The sequence below is a fragment of the Meriones unguiculatus genome, chromosome 7, assembly GCF_030254825.1.
Source record: "Meriones unguiculatus strain TT.TT164.6M chromosome 7, Bangor_MerUng_6.1, whole genome shotgun sequence".
Lineage (NCBI taxonomy): Eukaryota > Metazoa > Chordata > Mammalia > Rodentia > Muridae > Meriones > Meriones unguiculatus.
This window is the reverse complement of record NC_083355.1, coordinates 52,919,481-52,938,625: the sequence shown is the minus strand read 5'-3', so window position 1 is coordinate 52,938,625 and position 19,145 is coordinate 52,919,481.

Sequence of the window (19,145 nt, the reverse complement as noted above, 5' to 3'; positions counted from 1 at the left end):
GGTAGGTGCAGACTTACCAGGCCACAGAGGAGGACAATGCAGCCACTCCTGATGAGACCTGATAGGTTAGGGTTAGAGGGAAGGGGAGGAGGACCTCCTCTATCAGTGGACTGGAGTAGGTACATGGAAAGAGAAGAGGGAAGGAGGGCAGCATTGGGAGGGGATGAGGGAGGGGGCTACAGCTAGGATACAAAGTGAATAAATTGTAATAAATAAATAAATAAATAAAATATTTCTGACAGGAACTCAATGGCGGGCTCTCTGACCTCCCCACCCCCCAAGGGAGGAACAGTCCTGCCAGGCCACAGAGGAGGACTTTGCAGCCAGTCCTGATGAGACCTGATAAACCAGTATCAGATGAAAGGGGAGGAGGTCCTCCCCAATCAGTGGACTTGGAAAGGGGCAAGGAGGAGATGAGGGAGGGTGGGTGGGATTGGGAGGGAATGAGGGATCAGGATACAGCTGGGATACAGAGTTAATGAAATGTAACTAATAATAAAAATAAAAATAATAAAATTAAAAAAACTGAAAAATATTAGTCTTCATAAATTTAAAAATTTTTACTATAAGAAAATATATTCCTAAATGAAAATAGAAGTATATAGAATTATTATTTGCTAATATAAATCATTTCTTAAAACTTTATTGGTATGAGTGTTTGCCTGAATGTATGTAAGTGCACCACATGACTGGGGAGGTGAGAAGACAGGGTTGGACATATAAGAGGTTCTGAGTCTCAGTGTGTGGGTGCTGGCACTAAACACAGGTCCTCTGCAATGCAGCAAGCATTCTTACCAGACCCTTGAGGCCGTAGAGAGGGTTCCTCAAACTAGGGAAGCAGAGAAGCTAGAGAGTAGTTTTGGGGGGGTTACTCACCTGTGCCAACCACCTCCTCTCAACCCTAGTACCATTCTGGAGTCTTCCTTATTATGTGTTACAAATCTCTGGGATTAGAGTAGGACCCACTATTGTTATTTTGCTAATGGTCTTGCTGAAAAAAAAAAAAGCCTTCTAAATATCTGTGCTTATGCTCAAAGACCTGGGATTCTTTAAACTTCAGTCAGAGAAGTTTTTGTTTTTGATCGTTTTGACTTGGTGGCAGTCAATGGAGAGATGCATAAATGATTAATGTGAGACATCTGTATTAACCATGCTACCACTACGTTTCAGAGAACATCAGCCAAGAAGAAGCAAAAAACTGAGCTGGAGGGTGGGGAGGAATGTGGGGAAATAATGTTTTCTGGACCGTGCATGACTATAGAAACCATGAACTCACAGCAGCTGTGGTACCTACACAAGATCAACGTAGTGAAAATTCTGTCATTGATGGGATAGAGTGCCTGGAGGCTACCCACCTCACTGAGGAGCTGTTGACACCTGAAGGTCTCAGTGGGAGAAAGTCTGATCCTCTTTGAAGGCTATGGTCAATACCAGGCTTCCCATGCTCCAGGATGGCCCCCTGACACGTGCACACGTGGGCAGCATTAACTAGAATGGGGGGGTATAAAATAGGGGGCGGGAGGCACTAATTTGAAAAGGATGCACGGTCAGGGTGTAAATATGGGGAGTTAAAGAGGAGACAAAGGAGATAGAGATGGTCTTATTTTATTGTATGGATGTATGAAGTTATCAAAAATAAAGAAAAAATTAAAATGTTCACAATATAGTGATATTGATGATGGCATTCATAATTAAGGTGTTTTGTTAGTTTTGCTAGTTCTTTTTTTTATTGTAAATGCAATATACATTTATTTATTTATTTATTTATTATTATTATTTTTATCAGTTACATTTTATTAACTCTGCATCCCAGCCGTGTCCCGATCCCTCATTCCCTCCCAGTCCCTCCCTCCCTCCCTCATCTCCACCGTGCCCCTTTCCAAGTCCACTGATAGGGGGGACCTCCTCCCCATTCATCTGATCCTGTTTTATCAGGTATCTTCAGGACTGGCTGCAAAGCCCTCCTCTGTGGCCTAACAGGACTGCTCCTCCCTTCGGGGGTGGGGAGACCAAAGAGCCAGTCATTGAGTTCCTGTTAGAAATAGTCCTTGTTCCCCTCACTTTGGGAAACCAATTGGTTACTGAGCTACCACAGGCTACATCTGAGTGGAGGTTCTAGGTTATATCCATACATGGTCCTTGCTTGAATGTCAGTCTCAGAAAAGACCCTGTGCCCAGATATATCTGGTCCTTGTGGAGCTCCTATCCTTTCCCCATCAGACTACTCCCCTTCTTTCTTATGATTCCCTGTACTCTGCCAAAGGTTTGGTCATGAGTCTTTGCTTTGAAAACACTGCTAGTTAGAGTCTTTCAGATGCGCTCAGTAGACTCCTGTCATACGTTCAATGCACATCCCATCTGTCTTTCTAAACGAGGATTGATCATCTTGCCCCATGTCAGTTTTGCTAGTTCTTAGGTATAATTTTATATCTGACATATAGTTAAAACCATTAATTCCTTTAGTGACAAATATTTTAAATTTATGCATATTTGATTATTATGTATATTAGACTCTACAGATTAATTTGAGACTAACCAGCATCTTAACAGTTATGTCTTTCAAGCCATTAACAAGATATGTTTATGTTTATTTTTGTTCGTTTTATTTATCTCAGAAGTTCATGTTGACATTTAAATTGAAGTATTCTGTTAAATATATTTGCAAATAGTTTATACTGCTTCTATGAATAATGTAATTATAAGTGGATATTAGACATATAATATAGGATAAACATACTAAAATCTGTACAGCTAAAGAAGCTAAGCAAGAAGGAGGACCCTGGGTAAGATGATCAATCCTCACTCAGAAAGGCAAATGGGACAGACATCAGAAAAGGGAGAAAACAGAAAACAGGACAGGAGCCTACCACAGTGGGCCCCTGAAAGATTCTAACCCAGCAAGGTATCAAAACATATGCTGAGAATTATAGCCAAACTTTGGGCAGAGTGCAGGGAATCTTATGAAAGAAGGGGGAGATAGAAAGACCTGGAGGGGGCAGGAGCTCCACAAGGAGAGCAAGAGAGCAAAAAAATCTGGCCTCAGAGGTCTTTTCTGAGACTGATACTCCAACCAAGGACCATACATGAAGATAACCTAGATCCCCTGCACAGATGTAGCCCATGGCAGCTTAGTGTCCAAGTGCATTCCTTAGTAATGGGAACAGGAACTGACATGAACTCAGTGGCTGGTTCTTTGATCACCTCTCCCTGATGGGGAAGCCACAGAGGAAGACAATGCAGCCAGTCCTGATAAGACCTGATAAGCTAGGGTTGAAGGAAAGAGGAGGAGGATCTCGCCTATCAGTGGACTTGTGGAGGGGAATGGGAGGAGATGAGGGAGGGAAGGTGGAATTGGGAAGGGATGAGGGAGGGGGCTACAGTTGGGATACAAAGTGAATAAACTAATTATTAAAATAAATCAATAAACCCCTTTAATCTTGGAGGATAGTGACTGGTCATGATTAAATGTTACTTGAATTAGAATATATCTGCTGTCTCAGAAAAGACCACTGTGCCCAGACTTTTAGGATCTGTTGCTGTCCTTGTCGAGTTCCTGTCCTCTCCAGCTCTTACTATCTCCCACTTCTTTTATAAGAGTCCCTGTATTCTGCCCAAAATTTGGCTATGAGTCTCAACATCTGCCTCAATACCCGGCAGGCTAGAGCCTTTCAGAGGCCCTCTGTGGTGGGCTCCTGTCCTGTTCCCTGTTTTCTTCCTCCTCTGATGTTCATCCTCTTTGCCTTTCTGAATGGGGATTGAGCATCTTAGCCAGAGTCCTTCTTCCTGATTAGCTTCCTTAGGTGTACAGATTTTAGTATGTTTATCCTATATCATATGTCTAATATCCACTCTAATATCCACAGTGAGTATATACCCTGTGTGTCTTCCTGCTTCTGGGATACCTCACTCAGGATGATCTTTTTCAGTTCCCACCATCTACCTGCAAATTTCATACCAAGGACCACTCATGGAGATGGCCTGGAACCCCTGCACAGAGGTGGCCCATGGCAGTTTAGTATCCAAGTGACCTCCATAGTAATGGGGATAGGGACTGTCTCTGACATGAACTGATTGGCCTGGTCTTTGATCACCTCCCAATAATAGAGGAGCAGCCTTAGCAAGCCACAGAAGAAGACAATGCAGCCACTCCTGATGAGACCAGATAGACTAGGGTCAGAGGGAAGGGGAGGAGGGCCTTCCTTATCAGTGGACTGGGAGAGAGTAGGGAAGAGGGAAGGTGGGATTGAGAGGGGAGGAAGGAGGGAGGTACAGGGGGGATACAAAGTGAATAAACTGTAATTAATAAAAATAATTATAAAAAAGAATTTATCAGCTGTCACCATATTTTACCAAATCTACTGTTTTCAACAAATTTGGTCAAGTATTTGGTTCTTTGAATGTGGAACTGATCTTGACAGTGTTTTTCATTGGCTTTTATAACAGTATCATCTACATCTTTAATATATTGCTTTCAGAAGAAAAACTGTCCTGAACAAAACTGAAGTCACCTGAGAGAATGGAACTTAAATTAAGAAAATGCTTCCATAAGATCAGGCTGTAGACAGGTCTGTAAGGCTTTTTCTTAATTAGTGATTAATGGAGAAGGGCCTAGCCCATTGTAAGTAGGGTCATCTCTTGGCTAGTGGTCCTGGGTTCTATAAGAAAGCAGGCTGAGCAAGCCAGTAAGCAGTATCCATCCATGGCCTCTGCATCAGCTCCTGCCTCCAGGATCCTGCCTTTTTTGAATTCCTGCTCCCACTTCCTTTGATGATGAACAATGATATAGTTATATAAACATAAACCAAATAAACCCTTTCCTCTATAACTTACTTTTTGATCATGGTGTTTATTGTAGCAATTGAAGCCCTAACCAATACATAAAAAATTTCCTTTATATTTATTTATGTATTTTTTTCCTGTGGATATTTTACTTTTGTTTTTAGTACTCCATTTTGGCAGTTTGATTTTTTTTTGTGTGTGCTCAAGTGCTATTTATACACATTTTGTTTTGTGTTAAGACTTTAGGATGTCTGTGTTTAGAATTTTCATCAAATTTGGGAAGCATTGCTTCAATTATTAGTTTACCTTCTTTTGTGTAAGGTAGAGAAAAAATATACATGATTAGCTATTACATAACACAAAGTGATTCTTCTTTTTGTATGTATGCAGAAGTGATATTCCCTCTTGAAACAAGCAATAACAAAATCAAATCTCTAGGACTCATATCCCTGGAGCAGAGTTCATGAATTCTGAAAATTAAATAGGAAAAAGTCATTACATGTCTCTGAAGATACCTAAAGCCCTGACCTGGAACTTTTCGTGATTTATTCAGTCTAAACAAAAATAATTTTGGGGGGGGCCTGGATGAAAAATTATAGAAATTATACAGTGTCTTACTCATGATAAAGGCATATTTTATCAGTGAACTTAGTGCTCAGTGCTAACTAAACTTTTGTATAAATAACTAAAAAATTGAACTAGGAAAAATTGTCCACATAATTAGAGTGTGGCCTAAGGTACAAGATGCTTTGAGAAGGTACCTCACCTCTGTAGTTGCTACATGCTGACTTTGCCCCTGGACACCTAACCAAGCCCAATGGGTGCTTATACATGAACAAAGACTGGGATTCTATTGTTAGAAGCAATAACACATGTCCTTGTGGTATACTTACTGATAAAGTAGATGACTCACTTCTTAATTATGGTTTTGATAGAAGAATAATGGCTAATGTTACTCCAGGTGAAATGGCATGTGCTAGAGGCTCATAATGATTCACATAGTACACACTTAGAATTTGATGCTCAGCCTCATCATAAGACTGAGTTCACTAGTAAGCTGGACTTAGCTAGAATGAACAATTGTCCTAGGTTTATGTCTGACAAAGAGCTTCAAGAAATGTAATTTCTATTAAATCTCAGGGTAAGAGCTAGAGTTGGAGATTCCATGAAAACATAAACTGATACTCTTAACAGCCATAACTATTCTTTAGTGAATATTTTTACTTCATTACTGATTGGTCAAAGGATGTTGTCTGTTGCATACTAGCATAGCCTAATATTTTCATTCACTTGAGATAAGGGAGACTTGTGAGAAGAGTAAGATCAATAAACAATGGAGATTAGCTAAAGATACAATGTTAAGGAAAAGTGTTGAGCTTTTTTTTTTTTTTTTTTTTTTTCAATGCAGTTTATTCAGGAACCTTGGGGAAAGCCAGCCCACAGCTTAAATAGCCTCTGGGTAGCCAACCCAGGCGTGCCACGTGGGCAATGCAGATAGGTCCACATACATGGAAGCAAGCCAGATCCTCAGCCTTGCCAAATGTGGAATTGTTCGTGACAGAGAGCACTCACCATCAGGAAGGTGGAAGGCGGAAACCAGCTCCATCTTTAGGGCACAGCATTCCGCAGCTCTCTACAGTTCCCCCTTTTTGTTTTAGACGCATCAGGCAAGAGTAGAGGTCTGATCTCTGATATTAGAAATAAATTGGGACTTTGTACTGATGTTCATTTAGGTGTCATCCACCCAAAGAGCACCAGACCCGTCAGATACCTTTTTCTCAGAGGCGGGACCTGGGGCATCAACCAGCATGCAATCAGACATGCTCTTCTCTGGGTCGAAAGCGGCTGACCCTGAGTGCAGTGCTTAGCCTCGCATCCTGAGCATAACATTTTAGCTTTTTATGGTAGCCAACCATGCTCGGGAAGACTGTCCTGAATGAAGTGTTGAGCTTTTTAAGTGTTATCAATTTAGCAGTCTCTGCCACCTTAAGAAACACATGCCTTGGGCAGGGCTTTAAGTCAATATATTAACAATTTCATCTCTGAAGATTAATACTAAAGACAAAAGACCAGTAAATATTTTAGTAGACATTACTAAGACTCCTGACTGTGAGGCTACACTAGTAGGGATTTTAGAGTGACTCAGTTTCTCCACATAGAAAAGCAAGCTTGAGTTGCTCTGTTTCATTTATACTTGTGTAAGAGTAATCAGTAATAACAATTGCAAAGACTCAACACTGTTCTGTCTTGGAATTTCCTCCCCCAAATTAGTTAGTCCATTTCTTCTAAGTTTAGCTTCATGTAAATTCTTAGGATACAAGCTGAAAATGGTCAGGTTCTTTGCCAAAATACTGTGCAATTGTACTTTAAACATTATTGCTAATAGAAACCCCATTTTCTTCTGAAACTCCATGAACCAGGACTCTACCACCTCTTTCAAGCACCAACTAGAATGTCCATTTCATTCTGCTTACATCATTTAACTGTTTTTCTCATCCAATGTTCTGATGTCTTCTGCATTCTTTCAAAAAACAATATGGCCAGATTTTTCATAGGATACTCCATTCTCAAACATATTTGCTAAATTTCTGTTGATGTGATAAAACACCATAACCAAAAGCTAGTTATAGGTGAAAGCATTTAGTTTTGTTTATAGTTCCAAAGAGTTGAGAATTCATCATGGCAGGGAGATAGGGCAGCAAGCACCTGCAGTAACAGCAGGAGCTCAAGGCTGAGAAGTCTAAGTCCTTTGAAAGTAAAAACCCAGATCTCAGACATGGAGTTTGTCTGTTTTCTCCCCTGGGTTTCAGTGTTAATGCCTCCCTTGGGAAATGAAAATATATATTCTGTGTCACTGTGCTTTGGAAGTAGTCTTTCCCTTTCCCTCTCACTGTCTGCTTACTATATGTGGATGGAGATATGATCTCTCAGCATGGTATTTGTTCCACTATGTAGCTTCCCCCTCTGATTATTTCTTTCCCTCTGAAACCATAAGCAAAAATAAGTACTTTTGCCCATTAAAAAAAAAAAAGCAAGCTTGAGGTTCTTTTGAATCTGCCTGTAGCTGAGTTCAAGCCAGAAGGATCTCAGAGTAATAAGATGAACAACAGAGGCCAGATCTTTTTTGAGGCTGGGCATCATTCCTCTAAGGGTGGTGTTCCTGATATGGTGATGCCAACCGTTCAAGCTCCAGTAGCATCAGTGACTTCATGAGAAGCAAGCTCTGTTCTAGGATATATTCAGCTCTGCTTTGAATTCCAGAAGAGCTTAGGGCAGGCTGGATTTTCAGACTTCCTTAGCTTCTTCTTCCCTCATTTCTATAACCCCTACTTTAGGCTTCATAGAGTGGGAAAGGACTAGAACATTTTGTGAGCAATATTCACGAGTCCTGGCTAGTGCTAAGGAGTCTTGCTGGTTCAGCATCCCAATTTCTGACCCTGACCATTACATAAATCCCTAGGGTTGGCCAGCATTCTGTATGGTCTTACTCGTTGGTCTGGCAGGCAGGTCACAAGCAACCCAATCTCACGTCTTGGCTGAGCTCCATTCAACCAGTGGGGTGTCACTTGCTGTAGCTGTTCACTGCATCCTTGAGGCAGTCGAAATTAATGTTCTACTATCAGGTTTACAGTTAGGCCACGGGCCTTAAGCTTCCTTGAGATGGAGTTCACATACCAGTGTCTCATCGTAAAGATACAATTAAAACAAGAGTAAATACACATTGAACAAACATCTCACCAGAGACATGCCCCACACACTAGAATTAATTGATCCTATAGGAAAAGGGCAGAAGAATCAATCAGCTGGTAGCCAGGAGGCCAGAAGCTTTGAGAACCAGACAGGAGTTTGAGTTGGAGCTTCAAGACAACCCTTGGTCCCAAAAACCTCAAAAAAGGTCTCTTTTCAGATTTAAAGTCCAGGTCTGTTTCAGAAAAGACCTCTGTGCCCAGACTTTTTGGATCTGTTGCTCTCCTTGTGGATTTCCGGTCCTCTCTAGGTCTTACTATCTCCCACTTCTTTCTTCTTTCATAAGATTCCCTGCACTCTGCCCAAAGTTTGGCTATGAGTCTCAGCATCTGCCTCAGTACCCATCAGGGTAGAGTCTTTCAGAGGACCTCTGTGGGTAGGCTCCTGTCCTGGTGACTGTTTTCTCCCTCCTCTGATGTCCATCCTCTTTGCCTTTCTGAATGGGGATTGCTTTGATCACGTCTCCCCTGAGGGGGGAGCAGCCTTACCAGGCCACAGAAGAATGCAGCCACTCCTGATGAGACCTGATAGACTAGGATCAGAGAGAAGGGGAGGAGGACCTCCCTTATCAGTGGACTGGGAGAGGGACCCAGGTGGGGAAGAGGGAGGGTGGGATTGGGAGGGGAGGAGGGAGGGAGGTACAAGGGGAATACAAAGTGAATAAACTGTAATTAATAAAAATAATTAAATAAAAAATAAAGTCCAGTCTCGGCTGATTAGGATGACTTGGGGTAGGGAGCTGCATGCTGAATCAGGGCCAGCTAGTAAAGCCCTGCTTTGGGAAGAACAGAAATCCCCTGCCCCACTTATGTGCAACATGTCCCTAGCATGTGCCCATCACAGCCATGGAATGGTGGGAAGCAGTTATCCTAAGAATTCTTTGCCTCCTAATAAGATAGAGTATATCTCCTAACTTGAAACTGTAACTTGAGTTTGAACACATTTCTTCTCTCAAGCTTTTTGTTTTTGACGACTTTCTTGACCTCCCCATTTCTAAGACAATGTTGTTCTCCTTTCCAATCCTCCTTTTCTCAGTGAATGAAGCATGTAGTATATAACATTAACATATTATATATATACATATCAACTATATATATATAGTTGATCACATATATTTATCTTCATCTGGGGCAAACAAAAACAGCTCTGCATGATCAACTGCTTCAAAATTAATTATTGCAACAAAGCAATGTGGATTAGTAGTCTGGCAGCATGCTTTTCTTTTCAAACAGATCGTAGTGGCAGAACTCATTTCATAGTATCTTTACATTTCCAATATCATTCTACTTCCTTCCCAAAGGATTTCTCATTTTTCAGACTGCAGTGTGCGCACCCACGTCATTTACCCTCACTGACCGCCTGTATTCATTGGCTTTCTCAGTCTCCATCCCTGTTCTCTCTCTCCTGAACTTCCTCATATTTCTCAAGTATAAGACTGCTTTTTCACTTGAGTTTTTGATCTTAGCCATTCTGATGGGTGTAAGGTGAAATCTCAGTGTCGCTTTGATTTGCATTTCTCTGATGGCTAAGGATGTTGAGCATTCCATTACGTGTTTCTCTGCCATTCTGTATTCCTCTACAGAGAATTCTCTGTTTAGCTCTGTTCCCCATTTTTTAATTGGATTACTTGACTTGTTGCTTTTTAACTTCTTTAGTTCTTTATATATATTTTGGATATTAGCCCTCTGTCAGATATAAGGTTGGTGAAGATCCTTTCCCAGTCTGTAGGCTGTCATTTTGTTCTGACAACAGTATCTTTTACTTTACAGAGGCTTTTCAGTTTCATGAGGTCCCATTTATTGATTGATGTTCTTAGAGCCTGTGCTGTTGGTGTTCTGTTCATGAAGTTGTCTGTTGTGCCAATGAGTTCTAGGTTCTTCCCCACTTTTTCTTCTAACCGATTTAGTATGTCTGGTTTTATGTTGGGGTCTTTGATCCACTTGGACTTTAGTTTTATGCAGGGTGAGAAATACATGCTGGAGAGATTGTGGAGAAAGGGGAACCCTCTTCCATTTCTGGTGGAAGTGTAAACTTGTACAACCACTTTGGAAATCAATCTGGCGCTTTCTCACAAAATTAAGAATAGCACTTCCTCGAGATCCCTCTATACCACTCCTAGGCATATATCCAAAATATGTTCAAGTAGACAATAAGGACATTTGTTCAACCATGTTCATAGCAGCTTTATTCATAATAGCCAAAACTTGGAAACAACACAGATGTCCCTCAGTTGAGGAATGGATACAGAAATTGTGGTACTTTTACACAACGGAATACTACTCAACAATTAAAAACAAGGAAACCATGAAATTTGCAGGCAAATGGTGGGAACTAGAAAACATCATCCTGAGTGAAGTATCCCAGAAGCAGAAAGACACACATGGTATATACTCACTTATAAGTGGATACTAGACCTATAAGATAGGATAAACATACTAAAATCTGTACATCTAAAGAAGCTAAACAAGAAGGAGGTCTTGGGGTAAGATGATCAATCCTCACTTGGAAAGACAAATGGTATGGACATTGGAAGAAGGAAAAAACAAGAAACAGGACAGGCGCCTACCATACAGGGCCTCTCAAAGACTCTACTTAGCAGTGTATCAAAGCAGATGCTGAGACTCATAACCAAACTTTGGGCAGAGTGCAAGGAATCATATGAAATAAGGGAGAGTTAGCAAGACCTGGAGAGGACAGGAGCTCCACAAGGAGAGCAACAGAACCAAAATATCTGGCCACAGGGGTCTTCTCTGAGACTGATTCTCCAACCAAGACCATTCATGGTGATAACCTAGAACCCCTGCTCGGATGTAACCCATGACAGCTCAGTATCCAAGTGGGCTTCCTAGTAAGGGGAACAGGGACTGTCTCTGACCTGAACTCAGTGGCTGACTCTTTGACCTCCATCCCCACCCTGAGGGAGGAGCAGCCTTGCCCGATCACAGAGGAGGACATTGCATCCAGTCTTGATGAGACCTGATAAGCTAGGGTCAGATGGAAAGGGAGAAGGACCTCCCCTATCAGTGGACTTAAGGGCATGGGAGGAGATGAGGGAGAAAGGGTGGGATTGGGAGGGAATGAAGGAGGGGGCTACAGCTGGGACACAAAGCAAATAACATCTAATTAATGTAAAAAATAAAAAATAATTTAAAAAAGACTGCTTTTTAATGTGAGTCATAGTCCAGCTCTCTCACTGACTATCTCTGTATTACCTGTTCCCCAGCTTTGATAACAGGTGGGATTCTCATCACTATGCTTGTCCTTCCACTTTAATATGTTACTAGTAGTAAACTCTTTGGCTGAGAAAGCAAATGACTCTGTTTGTTTGTTTGTTTATTATTAATTACAATTTATTCACTTTGTATCCCAGCTGTAGGCCCTCCTTCATATTCTCCCTATCCCACCCTCCCTCTGTCTTCTCCCCTATGCCTCTCTTGTCGTCTGCTGATAGGCGAGGTCCTCCTCCCCTTCTATCTGACCTTCGAATATCAAGTCTCATCAGCACTGGCTGCATTTTCTTCCTCTATGGCCTGGCAAGGCTGCACCCCCTAGAGGGAGGTGATCAGAGACCTCCGACTGAGTTAATGCCAGAGCTAGCCCCTGCTGCCCTTCCTGGGGAACCCACTCAGAGACAGAATCTGTGGGATACATCTGAGCAGGAGTTTTAGGTCCTCTCCATGCATGGTCCTTGGTTGGGGTGTCAGTCTCTGCAAGGCACACAGGGCCCAGTATTTTTGGAGCTCCTGTCCCATCCAGGTCTTTCTATTTCTGCCTTTTTAATAAGATTCATAAGATTACCTGCACTCTGCCCAAAGTTTGGCTATGAGTCTCAGCCTCTTGTTGATACATCGATCAGTAGAGTCTTTCAGAACCCCTCCGTGGGAGGCTCCTTCCTATTTCCTGTCTTCTCCTGCTTTGGATGTCTATGGCATTTGCCCTTATGAATGAGGATTGAGCATCGTCCCCAGGGTCCTCCTTGTTGTTTAGCTTCTTTAGAAGTATAGATTTTAGTATGTTTATCCTATATTATGAGGCTAATAACTACTTATGAGTGAGTATTCCACATGTGTCTTTCTGCTTCTGGGTTACCTCACTTCAGATGATCTTTTCAAGTCCTCACTGTCTGCCAATTTCATGATTTCCTTGTTTTTAATTGTTGAGTAGTATTCCATTGTGTAAATGTACCACAATTTCTGTATCCATTCCTTGGTTGAGGGACATCTAGATTGTTTCCAGATTTTGAATACTATGAACAGAGCTGCTACAAACAAGGTTGAGCAAATGTCCTTTTTGTATAGTTAAGCATAGTTCGGGTATATGTCTAGGCTGGATCTTAAGGTAGCGCTATTCCTAATTTTCTGAGAAAGCGCCAGATTGATATCCAAAATAAATGGTTGTACAAGTTTACATTCCCACCAGCAATGGAGGAGGGTACCCCTTTCTCCATATCCTCTCCAGCATGTGTTGTCACTTGAATTTTTGATCTCAGCCATTCGGATGGGTGTAAGGTGAAATCTCAGATCTTTTTGATTTGCATTTCCCTGAAGAGTAAGGATGTTGAACATTTTTTTTTTATATTTTCACTGTTATTTTTTTATTTTTTTAATTAATTACACTTTATTCATTTTGTTTTTTTTATTTCTTTCTTTCTTTCTTTATTTTTAATCAGTTACATTTTTTTGTTTTCTTTTTTTTTTTTTTTCAATGCAGTTTATTCAGGAACCTTGAACAATCATCTGACCCTGGGGAAAGCCAGCCCACAGCTTAAATAGCCTCTGGGTAGCCAACCCAGGCGTGCCACGTGGGCAATGCAGATAGGTCCACATACATGGAAGCAAGCCAGATCCTCAGCCTTAGCCAAATGTGGAATTGTTCATGACAGAGAGCACTCACCATCGGGAAGGTGGAAGGCGGAAACCAGCTCCATCTTTAAGGCATAGCATTCCGCAGCTCTCTACAGTTCCCCCTTTTTGTTTTAGACGCATCAGGCAAGAGTAGAGGTCTGATCTCTGATATTAGAAATAAATTGGGACTTTGTACCGATGTTCATTTAGGTGTCATCCACCCAAAGATCATCAGACCCGTCAGATACCTTTTTCTCAGAGGCGGGACCTGGGGCATCAACCAGCATGCAATCAGACATGCTCTTCTCTGGGTCGAAAGCGGCTGACCCTGAGTGCAGTGCTTAGCCTCGCATCCTGAGCGTAACATTTTAGCTTTTTATGGTATTCAACCATGCTTGGGGAGAATGTCCTGCTTCAATGGCTGTAAAGGCCTGAATGATCATGGCTGCATCACACTGTTGTGAGACTCTAATCTTGCATATATACCACAGGCAAACCAAGGAGACCAACACCAGAAGGCCTGCTAACGCTCCCATGCCCGCCCATTCCTTCAGATGATTCATGGCTGCAGCAATCCATGTTGATAATCCTGTGGCTAGTCCTGCGTCCACTCTGGTAGAATTTACTGTGACAATGGCCACTCTCAGCTGCTCCATCGTAGTATCGTAGAATTTTCCAGTCCAATTACCTAAAATATAGCTCGACAATTGTTTAGGCAGATTTGCAGCACAGGAAAAATTCTCATGTTGTATGCTAGTGACACAAAGTCCAGCATACTTTCATTGACAGCCAGGTTGAGAGATTTGCCATAGGGTATCAATTTGCTCCTGCAAGAGGTCAATCCTCTGATTGACCACCATCAAGCTTCCTTTTAGTTGAGCATTAATTCCTTTATGTACAACTAAGGCATGAGCTACATTAGCTAAATGATTATTCAGGGTCTGAGCAGTCTGCCTAGTATGACTCATGGCTAATGCCCTGGTGGTAGCTCCAACAGCTGCCAATGAGATGGTAGTAACAATGGTGGCTGTAGTTCCAAGATCCCTTTTCTGTCCGAAGAGAGTCATAGTGTGAGGGGCATCAATGGGCACAGGCACCCAGTGAGGCATGCGAGTAACCAGGGCATACCTAAATTTACTAGCATTCCAGCATTGGGCAAAAAAGCAAGTATCATTACCACAATTACTTGGCTCTATCTGGCTAATAATGAATAAAAATGGGGGATATAGACAAACAGGGGTGGGCTTATAGGAAATATTATGAGAAGCCTTAACCCCTGGTTGGAACATCCTGCGTCAGTTCTAGAACTAGCAGTGGTGGTGTCCGAGGTCTGAGTAGGTTCAGGAGACCATTGCCCCCAGGGGCGAGACGTGCTCCATGCCAATTGACTAACTCCATGTTTTCCTCCAATTTTGAAAGTCATTTAAGGTTCTTAAATTATTTTTTTCCCTTTTTTTTTAAAATTTTCATCAATTACACTTTATTCATTCTGCATCCCCCCATAAGCCCCTCCCTCCTCCCCTCCCAATCCCACCCTCCCTCCTCCCTCTGCTTGCATGCCACTCCCCAAGTCCACTAATAGGGGAGGTTCTCCTCTCCTTTCTGATCTTAGTCTGTCAGTTCACATCAAAAGTGGCTGTATTGTCCTCTACTATGGCCTGGTAAGGCTGCTCCCCCCCAGAGGGAGGTGATCAAAGAGCAGGCCAATCAGATTATGTCAGAGGCAGTCCCTCTTCACATTACTATGTAACCTAATTGGACTCTGAACTGCCCTGGGCTACATCTGTGCAGGGGTTCTGGGTTATCTCCGTGAATAGTCCTTGGTTGGAGTATGAGTCTCTTGGAAGTTCTCTGTGTTCAAATTTTCTTGTTCTGTTGCTCTCCTTGTGGAGACCCTGTCCTCTCCAGCTCTTACTATTTCCCAGTTCTTACATAAAATTCCGTTCACCTGCCCAACAGTTGCCCATCCGGCTCAGCATCTGCTTTGATAGTCTGAAGGGCAGAGGCTTTCAGAGGCCCTGTGTGGTAGGTTCCTAGGTTGTTTCCTGTTTTCTTCTTCTTCTGATGTCCATCCTCTTTGCCTTTCCGGATGGGGATTGGACATTTTAGTTAGGGTCCTCTCTCTTGCTTAGTTTCTTTAGATGCACAGGTTTTAGTGGGTTTGTCCTATGTTGTATGTCTATATGAGTGAGTATATACCATGTGTGTCTTTTTGCTTCTGGGACAACTCACTCAGGATGATCCTTTCCAGATCCCACCATTTACCTGCAACTTTATTCATTTTGTATCCCCCCATAAGCCCCTCCCTCCTCCCCTCCCGATCCCATCCTCCCTCCCCTTTCTGCATGCATGCCCCTCCCCAAGTCCACTGATAGGGGAGATTCTCCTCTCCTTTCTGATCTTAGTCATTTCTTAAAGTGTTTCTCTGCCATTTGATATTCCTCTAATGAGAGTTCTCTGTTTATCTCTGTACCACATTTTTTAATTGGATTACTTGACTTGTTGCTTTTTATATATTCTGGATATTAGCCCTCTGTCGGATATAGGGCTGGTGAAGATCCTTTTCCAGACTGTAGGCTGTTGTTTTGTTCTGACAACAATGTCCTTTGCTATACAGAAGCTTTTTAGTTTCATGAGGTCCCATTCATTGATTGTTGCTCTTAGAGCCTGTGCTGTAGGTGTTCTGTCCAGGAAGTTGTCTCCTATGCCAATGAGATCAAGGCTCTTCCCCACTTTTTCTTCAAATTGGTGTAGTGTGTCTGGTTTTATGTTGAGGTCTTTGATCCATTTGGACTTTAGTTTTGTGCAGGATGAAAAATATAGATCTATTTGCATTTTTCTACATGTAGACATCTAATTAGACTGGCACCATTTGTCTAAGATTCTATCTTTTTTCTCCATTGTGTGATTTTGGCTTCTTTGTAAAAAATCAAGTGTCCATAGGTGGGTTTATTTCTGGATCTTTGATTTGATTCCATTGATCCACCAGTCTGTTTCTATGCCAGTATCATGCAGTTTTTATTACTGTTGTTCTATAGTATAGCTTGAGATCAGGGATGGAGATAACTCCATAAGGTCTTTTATTGTAAAGGATTATTTTAGCTCTTTTGGGTTTTTTGTTTTTACATATGAAATTGAGAATTGTTCTTTCAAAGAATTGTGTTGTAAAGAATTGTGTTGGTATTTTGATGGGAATTGCATTGAGTTTGAAGATTGTTTTTTATTGTTTTTGACTATTTTCACTGACTATTCTCCTGATCCATGAGCATGGGAGATCTTTCCATCTTCTGATTTCTTCTTCTATTTCTTTCTTTAGAGAATTGAAATTTTTCAACAAAACAAGTAATCCAATTGAAAAATGGGGTACAGAACTAAACAGAGAATTCTCAACAGAGGAATATCAAATTGAGGAAAGACACTTAAAGAAATGCTCATCAGAGAAATATAAATTAAAATGACACTGAGTTTCCACCTTGCACCCATCAGAATGGCTAAGATCAAAATACTCAAGGGACAACACATGCTGGAAAGGTTGTGGAGAAAGGGGAACCCTCCTTCATTGTTGGTGGGAATGTAAACTTGTACAACCACTTTTAAAATCAATCTGGCACTTTATCAGAAAATTAAGAATAGTGCTAGCCCAAGATCCAACTATACCACTCCTGGACACATACCTGAAAGATGCTCAATCATACAACAAGAACATTTGTTCAACTATATTCACAGCAGCTGAATTCATAATAACCAGAATCTAGAAAGAACCTAGCTCTCCCTCCACCAAGAGATAATTACAGAAATTGTGGTACATTTATATAATGGAATACTACTTGCAATTAAAAACAGGAAAATCATGAAAATTGCAAGTGAGTGGATGGAACTAGAAAAGATCATCCTGAGTGAGATATCCTAGAAGCAGAAAGACACACAGGATATATACTTACTTATAAGTGGATATTAGCCAGATAATATAGGCTAAACATACTAAAATCCATAGTCTTACAGAAGCTAAACAACAAGGAGGACCCTAGGGAATAGGCTTAACCCTCAAACAGAATAGACATTGGAAGCAAGAGAAGACAGGGAACAGGACAGGAGCCTACCACAGAGGGCCTCTGACTCTACCCAGCAGGGTATTAGAGCAGATGCTGAGCCTCATAGCCAAACTTTGGGCAGAGTTCAGGGAATCTTATGGAAGAAAGGGGAGACAGAAAGACCTGGTAGGGACAGGAACTCCACAAAGAGACCAACAGGGCCAAAAAAAGGCCCTCTCCAGAGGGCCTGCAGAGACTGATGAAACAACCAAGGACCATGCATGGAGCAGACCTAGACCTCAGATATAGCTCAGATGTAGCATAAAGTCAGCTCAGTCTCCATGTGGGTTCCCTAGTAAAGGGAGCAGGGGCAGTCACCGACATGAACTTGGTTGTCTCCTCTTTTATCACCACCACCCCCCCGGCAAGGTGGACTAAATAGGCCACAAAGAAAGAGAATCCAGAAAGTCCCGATGGGACCTGATAGGCTAGGGTCAGATCATAGGAAAGGAGGACCTCCCCTATCATGCCCCTAAGGGAGGGGCATGGAGGGGAAAGAGGGAGGAAGGTGGAACTGGCAGGAGATGAGGGAGAGGGCTATAGCTGGGATACAAAGTGAATAAATTGTAATAAATAAAAATAAATCTTGGTTGTAAATAAATAAATAAATAAATAAATAAATGCCTGCATTTGAAGGTAGCAAGGTGAGATCGCAAGTATTTTCAATTGTTTCACACAACAAGCACTTAAATAATTTTTATGGGACTATGTTTTTTTTTCCTTTTACATATATATTTCCTATATATATATTTTAATTAATTACACTTTATTCATTTTGTATCCCCCCATAAGCCCCTCCCTCCTCCCCTCCCAATTCCACCCTCCCTCCCCTTCTTCACGCATGCCCCTCCCCAAGTCCACTGATAGGGGAGGTTCTCCTCTCCTTCTTTCTGATATTAGTCTATCAGATGACTTCAGCAGTGGCTGCATTGTCCTCTTCTGTGGCCTGGTAAGGCTGATCCCCCCATCAGGGGGAGGTGATCAAAGAGCAGGCCAATCAGTAAATATTTTATACACACACACACACACACACACACACACACACACATGCGTATATGTCATGTTGACCTCATTAAAATATAGCATTAACATACCATTAAAATTTACACTGAAAGGTACTTGGTAAGCCAAGTTAGGGACCTGTAATTACTCCTCAAAGATATTTTTGAGCCTTTGGTTGCACTCTTTGCACATGTTAAGTGATTATCACTGACAAATTACTCAGAGCCAAAGCCTATAGGGGTAAATGCAAAAAAAAAAAAAAAAAGTGCTAGTGTTCAAAATAACCACTGCAACTTTTGCTGCAAGTGAATATGGGAGACTTGGGATTGATCTACTTCCACAGTGACTCTGGAATCAGGTTTCACCAGTTCATGAACTGTACTAGCTTCATCCCTTGTCTTTTCTTTTATCATTCATTAGCAGTTTGATTCTAGGCTACTCAAGTTAAGTCTGAAGGTCACAGAGTTAACTGGCCAAGTATCAGAGGAGTGGTGCTTGAACAGCTTGGCTCTATTTGTATTTGCCCTTCATGTACTTGAACCTGTCAATATGTCTACTTAAGTGAATATTGACAAGGAACATGATAAAGAGAGCTGTATTAATTAGAAAGCTACATCTATTCTTAGCTGAAATATTAACATATCAGCTTTATTTTAAGAAAATATTGAAAAGAAAGCAACAC